This window comes from Nicotiana sylvestris, chromosome 2 (assembly GCF_000393655.2).
Source record: "Nicotiana sylvestris chromosome 2, ASM39365v2, whole genome shotgun sequence".
NCBI lineage: Eukaryota > Viridiplantae > Streptophyta > Magnoliopsida > Solanales > Solanaceae > Nicotiana > Nicotiana sylvestris.
The window spans coordinates 168914295-168923076 of NC_091058.1; the positions used below are offsets into that span (position 1 = coordinate 168914295).

At 41.0% G+C, this 8782-nt stretch overlaps 1 long non-coding RNA gene across 1 annotated transcript; it reads left to right on the forward strand.

Annotated features, from left to right (window-relative positions):
- Positions 1-213: 213 nt before the first annotated feature.
- Positions 214-777, forward strand: LOC104241306 (uncharacterized). The gene is made up of 2 exons (XR_011405154.1): positions 214-432; positions 561-777. It is a non-coding gene; the product is annotated as an uncharacterized lncRNA (long non-coding RNA).
- The last annotated feature ends 8005 nt before the right edge of the window (positions 778-8782 follow it).

The window sequence follows — 8782 nt, forward strand, 5'->3', positions numbered from 1 at the left end:
TTAGTTCGTAAAACCGTTGGTGTCCACCTCAAATTAGTCTTTGGTGATCCGTTAATTGTCCCCCCCCCCCCCCCTAAGTTACTCCCTTTCTGTTTCTCGTTAGTGGTATATATTTGTTTACTATTATTATCTTCCCAAGCTTTAGGAACTCATCTTTCAATACAACAATCAATTATAAAACAAGAGATAGCTTCTGAACAGAGAATAATAAATAAATAGAAAGAGAACAATGGCCTCCATTAGTTGTAATTCAGTCATTTTTCTCTTTTCCCTTTTACTTTTTGCTTCTTTAATCCCAAGCTTGGATGCCAACATTGCCGAATTTGACCCTTATTTGGAAAAGAAAGCTGAAGAAGCCCTCAAATCTTCTCTTGCTGCTTATAATGAAAATCCTGAGGAACTCACTGAAACTTTCAACAAAGAAGTCGGAGAGTGAGTGCTTTTATAACTCTAATATTATTATTTTTTTGAACAACTTTTCAAAGTTCCGTTATTTATTTATTTATTATTGACATTTATTTTATTTTAGTTTTAACATTAGTTCTTGTCCAACATTGCAGAACAATCTTAAATGGCACTAGGAGGTATCTGAAGGATTTAATATGAGAATAATGAAAGGATAATGTTTTTGAGCAGAGACAGGACTAGAATTTGAAATTTCTAGTTTTTGAACTTGCCACAAAACTCGTAGCTCATTTTAGTTATTAATTTCATAATAAAAATATTGCTATATATTGTTAATAATTTTCATAATATAAATATATATTCTAAACAAAAGCTACTGAGTTCATTCGTACTGGACGTAACACGTACTGTAGCTCCGCCTGAGACTTGAAATAAAAATTAAGATACTTGTAAGAAAAATAATGTACTCCTCTGTTCACTTTTACTTGTCCAATATTGACTTTACACGCCCCTTAAGAAATACTAAATAAAGTGCATAATTTACCATGATACCCATATTAATTGATGTATATTTTTAATTGATTTGAGAAAATGATTTGAAATGAGTAATTAATATTGTGAGTATAACAGGAAAAAAGAAATTATCTTCTCTTGATATACTAAAAGTGACAACTAAAAGTGAAAATCTATTTTTAGAATACTGGACCAATAAAAGTGAACGGAGGAAGTACTTCAAAGGATATATAATTTGATTTTTCCCGTGAAAAATGTTTTAAGTGGGAAATATATATACTTTCAAAATTTAATACACGAATAACTACAATTATATCAAATAAAGAAGATAAACTTATTAAGTTTGATTGAATTTTCACAATTTAAAATTGCATTAAAAAAAATTGCGGGGAGAATCTGTTCAATTCATACACTTAAAATGATGCAATTTGTAGTGAGAGAATCGTACAAGGTGCATTAAACATTAATTTCCAAAGAAGTACTTAAACTAGCTGTGTTATAAGATAGTACCTTTCTGAAAGATAATTTGGCTGTCTTAAACTACATGATTTTTCTGTCATTATAAAGAACAATCACAGACATTCGAGAAAAGTAGTGCGGGATCATGTTAGTCGTTAGATCTTTGAGTCATAAAAACTACAGAGTAAAGCTAGTATAACTACTAAATCACTGTCTGAAAGAACTACGACAGTAACAGAATAAAAGGGAATGTGACTCCGGCGCCTGCGGACGTAGAGCAGGTATACCTTGAAGTCTCTCAAGCAGCAGCTACAAATAATCCCTAACGACCAGCACAAGCAGACGTACTTGGATCTGCACAAAAATGTACAAAAGCATAGTATGAGTACACCACAGCGGTACTTAGTAAGTATCGAGCCTAACCTCGGTAGAGTAGTGATGAAGCCAGGTCAAGACACCTACTAGAATATAAATAAACAGTACGAAAATATAATACAAATATGTAATGGAAACTGAAGAAACAACTGATACAAACAAAGATAATAGCATAAACTAGTACCAGAAATTAACAATGGAAATAGCATAAAACAAGCAACTAAAGGGGCTAGAATGATCATGCACGGAAAACAACTACTAGAAAAATAAAGAATAAAACAACAAGAAATGTTCCCACCAGAACACTTTGCAACATGAAATAACAACAAGATCACAACGAGGTACCGCTTCGCATATAATGAAATCAAAACTGAGGTACCGCCTCATATAATAGAGAATCACAATCGAGGTACCACCTCGTATTAATATTTTGCAATTTCAATCACAATCTTTCTTTATACCGCCATGTGTGATGTCCCAAAGGGTCATCTTCAATTTTAGAACTCGAATCCATGTTCCTAGGCCTTAAAACCCTGATTTTATCTCTTCTCGATTTATGTGCACAGTCCGGTCTTGTATCCGGAAAGCCCTTATGTGAAAAATTTAAGAAATGATATTTTTTGGCCTAAAAAGTTAATTTTTGTTGATTTCGATCAACGTTTTAGGCAAACGGACCCGGACCGATGTTCCGACAGTCCCGGAGGGTCCGTAGTAAAATATAGGACCTGGGCGTATGCCCGGAATCGAATTTCGAGGTCCCTAGCCCGAGAAATGAATTTTTGAAGGAAATTGATAAGATTGAAAATGTAATAATTTAAAGGATTTGATCTTGTTGGTATCGGGCCCGTATTTTGATTCCGGAGCCTGGTACAGGTCCGTTATGATATTTAAACCTTATCTGCGAAATTTGATGAAAAACGGAATTGATTTGACGTGATTCAAACATTTGTTTGAGAAAATAAAAGTTTTGAAACTATCTTGAAAATTTCATGCAATTTGGTGCTGAATTCATAGTTTTACGTGTTATTTTAGCGATTTGATCGCATGAGCAAGTTTGTATAATATTTCAAGACTTGTGTGCTTGTTTGGTTTGGAGCCCCGAGGGCTCGGGTGGATTTTGGATAGGCTACGGAGTGATTTGGAACTTAAAAAAATAGCTGGTATGCTTCAGCTGTGTTGCAGGTCTCAGACCTCGCAATTGCGAGGTCAGGGTTCGCATTTGCGATCACTGTGGAGGTCGCATTTACGAGGCCTTCATCGCAAATGTGAAGGAAGGCTGGACCAAGCAGTCTTCGCAATTGCTAAGATTTTTTCGCATTTGCGAAGTAAAACGGGGAAGGGCAGTGATCGTAATTGCGATCATTCCATCGCATTTGCAGAGGGTCATGCTCGCATTTGCGAACTTACCTTCGTAATTGCGAAGGCAGCAGAAATGTGGAGGACTTCGCAATTGCGATTGTTCTTCGCATTTGCGAGCTTCGCAATTGCAAAGCTCGGGTCGCAAATGCAACATCTGCAGCTGATAACTTTGGACTTAGACGGGATTTTTCATTCATTCTCCCATTTTTAAAACCTAAACCTCAAGAGGTTTTTTTCCAAAGACCATTTCTTTCCCAAATCATAGGTAAATAATTCTTAACTCATTTCTTTCAATCTATTACATCTTTTTACAAGATTTCATCCTAGAATCTAGGATTTTTGATGGTAGAATTGGGTATATTTGGGTAGAACTTAGGGATTTCGAAATTTGGGGATTTAGACCTCAAATTGAGGTCGGATTCCAAAATCAATTGTATATCCGGGCTCCGGGGTGAATGGGTAATCGAATTTTGGTCTGAATTTCGAGTTTTGACCAAGCGGGCCCGGGGGTCAATTTTTGACTTTTTGGGAAAAATATTGGGAAACCTATAATTATGCATTAGAATTGATTTCTTTAGCAATACATGATGTTATTAAGTTAATTATGACTAGATACGAGCGGATTGAAGGTGGAATCGAGAGGTAAAGCGGTAATTGAGCTTTGAATTGCCCCGTTGGATTGAGGTAAGTGTTTGGTCTAACCTTGACATTCGAGGGATTAGGTATCCCGACATAGTTTCTATGTGAAATTCCATGTGTGTAGCATATAAGTGTGGTGACGAGTACCTATGCGCCGCCAAATTATCTGTGTAGCTTGTTCCCTTCCATGTTCCTAGTATATTGTTTTTCTGTCTTAACTGTTACTTGCTTATTGATGCTTCCATGTCTAATTACTTCTTGTTAAATGTTGTTTTCTCTATTGAAGGTATTAATTGTTCCGTAGTTTCATTGTATTACGTTGTTGGTTTAAGTTGGTTTATTGGTTCTTCATGGTACACTTCTATTATTTATGTATTCTTCCTCTGTTGGGATTTTATTTTGTGGTATTGTAACTCTCTTAAGGATTGGTTATAGCTTAGTACTGCCAAATTATTTGTGTTCCCTATTTATTTGCTGCAAGTTACTGTTCCATTTTGTTTTGTATTTCCTTTTTGCTTTATTATATACTGTTGGAGGTTATATTGTACATGCCCCCCCGTAGCCTCGTCACTACCTCATCGAGGTTAGGCTCGGCACTTACCAATACATGGGGTCGATTGTATTGATACTATATTCTGCACTTTCAGTGCAAATTTTGGACTGGTTGTGGTTGATTGACAAGTCGGTTGCAAGCATTCATCAAGGAGACCCAAGGTAGTCCTACAGGTGTCCGCAGACCCTAGCGTCCCTTCCTATATTCTATATCTCTATTTTATTTACTTTCAAGACAGATGTGTTTTTCTTTCAGGCTAGTATTTATAGTAATTTGTAGAAAGTTCGTGAGTTGTGACACTAGTTTCTGGGTGGTAACTGTTCGATTTTGTTAATAGTATAAGGATAATCAGTTAAATACGTACTTACGCTTTTATTTCTATTTGAATTAGCTTTTGTTAATATTAACTATGTAAATGCAAAGGAAAAAGATGATAATAACTCTAACGTTCGCTTGCCTAGCGAGTGCGATGTTAGGCGCCATCACGGTCTCGACGGTGAGAAATCCGGGTCATGACAAGTTGGTATCAGAGCACTAGGTTGCCTAGGTATCACAATTCACGAACAAGCTTAGTAGAGTCTGAGGGATCGGTACGGAGACGTTTGTTTTTATCCCACAGGCTACAGAGTTAGGAACAATTTCACTTATATTCTTCTTTGTCGTGCGATTTGATCTTCCCAATGCTAATTGAACTCTCTACTCTTGCTCCTTCACAGATGGCGAGAACACGTACCGCTTCATCAGCTAATCAGTAGCCCGAGCCCCCAGTGGTCGCTCCTACTAGGGGCAGAGGACGAAGCCGAGGCCGTGCTAGAGGCCGAGGTAGGAGAAGGGCTCAGCCCAGAGCTCGAGCAGCAGCACTAGCAGCGGAGCCTCAGGTAGAGTTTGATGAGGAGGCTCCGGCCTAGACCGTTCCAGCAGGGCCAGCTCAGGTTCCAGAGGGGTTCATAGCTACCCCAGTACTTCAGGATGCTTTGGTCCGTCTAGTGGGCCTTATGGAGAGTGTTACTTAGGCCGGTACATTTCCTGTAGCACCAGCCATCTCTTGGGCTGGGGGAGGAGCACAAACTTCCTCTACTTACACTTCGGAGTAGATGGCTCCCCAGTTTCAGACTAGCCGCTCAGCCAATTGGGGTAGTTTCACCGAGTGTTGTAGCACAGATCGACCATGGATTAGTTATGTCTTCTGAGGCCTTGTGGAGATTGGACAGGTTTACCAGGCTTTTCACCACTACCTATGGTGGTACATATTCATAGGATCCCCGGGATTATCTGGACAGTTGTCACGAGGTATTACGGAACATGGGGATAGTGGAGACTAATGGGGTCTACTTTGCTGCCTTTTGTTTGTTAGGTTCCGTCAAGAAATAGTGGAGGGATTATTGTTTGGCCAGACTAGCTGGGTCACCAGCTCTCACTTGGGACCAATTCTCTTAGCTATTTTGGAGAAGTATATTCCTATCACTCAGAGAGAGGACTATCGGAGGCCGTTCGAGCGCCTTCAATAGGGTTCTATGACCATCACTCAGTACGAGACCAGATTTGTCGATTTGGCCCGTCATGCTCTTCTTATACTTCCTACCGAGAGAGAGAGAGAGAGAGAGAGAGAGAGAGAGAGAGAGTGAGAAGGTTTATTGAGGGACTTGCTCGGCCTATCAGATTGCATATGGCTAAGGAGTCAGGGAGTGAGATTTCTTTCTAGGATGCATCAATATGGCCAGACGAGTTGAGATAGTTCTATCACAGGGGAGTGGTTAGGGGTCTGACAAGAGGCCGCTTCACTCTAGTGGATTCAGTGGGGCCTTATCTGGAGTCCGGGGTACTTTTGGTAGGGGCCATACTCCCAGGCCATTTCATTCAGCAATTCAGACATCCCATGGAGCTTCAGGGGGTATTGGTCCTTATGTACCTCCTTCAGGGCAGCCAGCTTATAGTGCACCACCAGCTCCTATCAGAGCACCTCCTCTTCAGAGTTATTATCGTGGTCAGCCGGCTCATCAGGGTCAGTCTCATCTTTCTTAGCCTCAGTATCAAGATGGATGTTTCGAGTGTGGTATGGGCATATATGAAAGACTTGTCCGAGTTTGGTGGGTGTTTAGCCACAGCAGTAGGGTTCTCGTGCCATGATCCCGACATCGCCCGTTCATCCAACTAGAGGTAGGGGTCAGGGAGCCAGAGGTAGGGGTCAGCCCACTCGGGGTGGAGGTCAGGCCATTAGAGGTGGAGACCAGGACGCTAGAGGTGTAGGCCAGCCAGCAGGAGGCTGTCCCAAGGATGTGGTTCAGAGTGGTGGGGCCCAGCCCTGATGTTATGCTTTCCCAATCAGGCTTGAGGCTGAGTCCTCCAATGCAGTTGTCACAAGTACTGTTTCAGTTTGCAATAGAGATACTTCAGTTCTATTTGATCCATGGTCTATATACTCCTATGTGTCTTCTTATTTTGCTTCATATTTGGTTGTTCCTCGTGATACTTTGAGTGCTCCCGTATATGTGTCCATACCAGTGTGGGATTCTATTGTTGTAGATCGTGTCTATCGCTCGTGTGTGGTTATTATTGGGGGTCTTAAGACTATCGTAGATCTCCTACTTCTCGGTATGGTGGATTTCGATGTCATTTTGGTAATGGATTGACTGTCACCTTATTATGCTATATAGTGGATTGTAACGCCAAGACCGTGACCTTAGCATTGTCAGGGTTGCATCGATTGGAGTGGAGAGGGACTCCTGGTCATACTACCAGTAGGGTTATCTCTTATATGAAGGCTTGGTGTATGGTCAAAAATGGGTGTTTGGCTTATCTGGCTTATGTTCGTGATTCTGGTGCGGAGGTTCCTTCTATGGATTTTGTACCAGTTGTTTGGAAGTTCCTAGATGCTTTTCCTGAAGACTTGCCAGGGATGCCACCCGACAGGGATATCGACTTTTGCATTGATTTGGCTTCGGGCACTCGGCCCATTTCTATCCCATCATACCGTATGGCCCCACTAGAGTTGAAGGAATTGAAGGAGAAGTTGCAATATTTGCTTGACAGGGGCTTTATTAGACCTAGTGTCTCGCCCTAGGGTGCGTCGGTGTTGTTTGTAAAGAAGAAGGATGGGTCGATGAGGATGTGGATAGACTATCGGCAGTTGAACAAAGCCACCATCAAGAACAATTATCCATTTCCGAGGATTGATGATTTATTTGATCAGCTTCAGGGTGCAAAAGTGTTTTCAAAGATTGATTTGAGATCTGGCTACCATCATTTGAGGATTAGGGCATCCGATATTCCTAATACAGCTTTCCGGACTCGATATGGGCAGTGTGAGTTCTTAGTTATGTCATTTGGCTTGACAAATTCACCAGCAACATTTATGGATTTGATGAACCGGGTGCTCAAGCCCTATCTGGATTCCTTCATGATTTTTTTTATTGATGATATCTTGATCTACTCCAGCAGTCGAGAGGAGCATGAGCAGCATCTTCGGATCATTCTTCAGACTCTGAGAGACAACCAATTATATGCTAAGTTTTTAAAATATGAGTTTTGGTTGAGTTCAGTTACTTTCTTGGGTCACGTTGTATCAGCAGAGGGTATTCAGGTGGATCCTAAGAAGATTAAGGCAGTCAAGGACTGGCCTAGACCTATATCAGTTACAGAAATCCGGAGTTTCTTGGGTTTGGCGGGTTATTACCGTCAGTTTGTAGAGGGGTTTTCTTCTATAGTAGCCCCGATGACTAGGTTGACTCAGAAGGGTGCCCAGTTCAGGTGGTCGGACAAGTGTGAGGCGAGCTTTCAGAAGCTCAAGACAGCTTTTACTACGGCGCCGGTGTTGGTGTTGCCCACAGGTTCAGGGCCCTATATAGTATATTATACGTGAATGGCAAGGTTATTGCATATGCTTCATGGCAGTTGAAGATTCACGAGAAAAATTATCCAGTTCATGACTTAGAGCTAGCAACCATTGTTCACGCGCTGAAGATTTGGAGGCATTATTTATATGGCGTGTCGTGTGAGGTGTTCACGGATCATAAGAGTTTGCAGTATTTGTTCAAGCAGAAGGAGCTCAATTTGAGACAGTGAAGGTGGTTGGAGCTATTGAAAGACTATGATATCACCATCTTGTATCATCCCAGGAAGGCCAATGCGGTGGCCGATTCTTTGAGTAGGAAGCCAGCCAGTATGGGTAGCCTTGCATTTATTCCAGTCAGTGAGAGACCGCTTGCATTAGATGTTCAGGCTTTGGCCGATCAGTTTGTGAGGCTGGATGTTTCTGAGCCCAGTCATGTTTTAGCTTGCACAGTCGCTCGGTCTTCCTTGTTTGAGAGTATCAAAGCGGCAGTATGATTATCCTCATTTGCTTGTCCTTAGGGACACAGTGTGGTATGGTGATGCCAAGCATGTTACAATTGGAGATGATGGAATTTTGAGGATGCAGGGTCGTATTTGTGTGCCTAATGTGGATGGGATTCGAGAGTTGATTCTAGAGAATGCCCATAG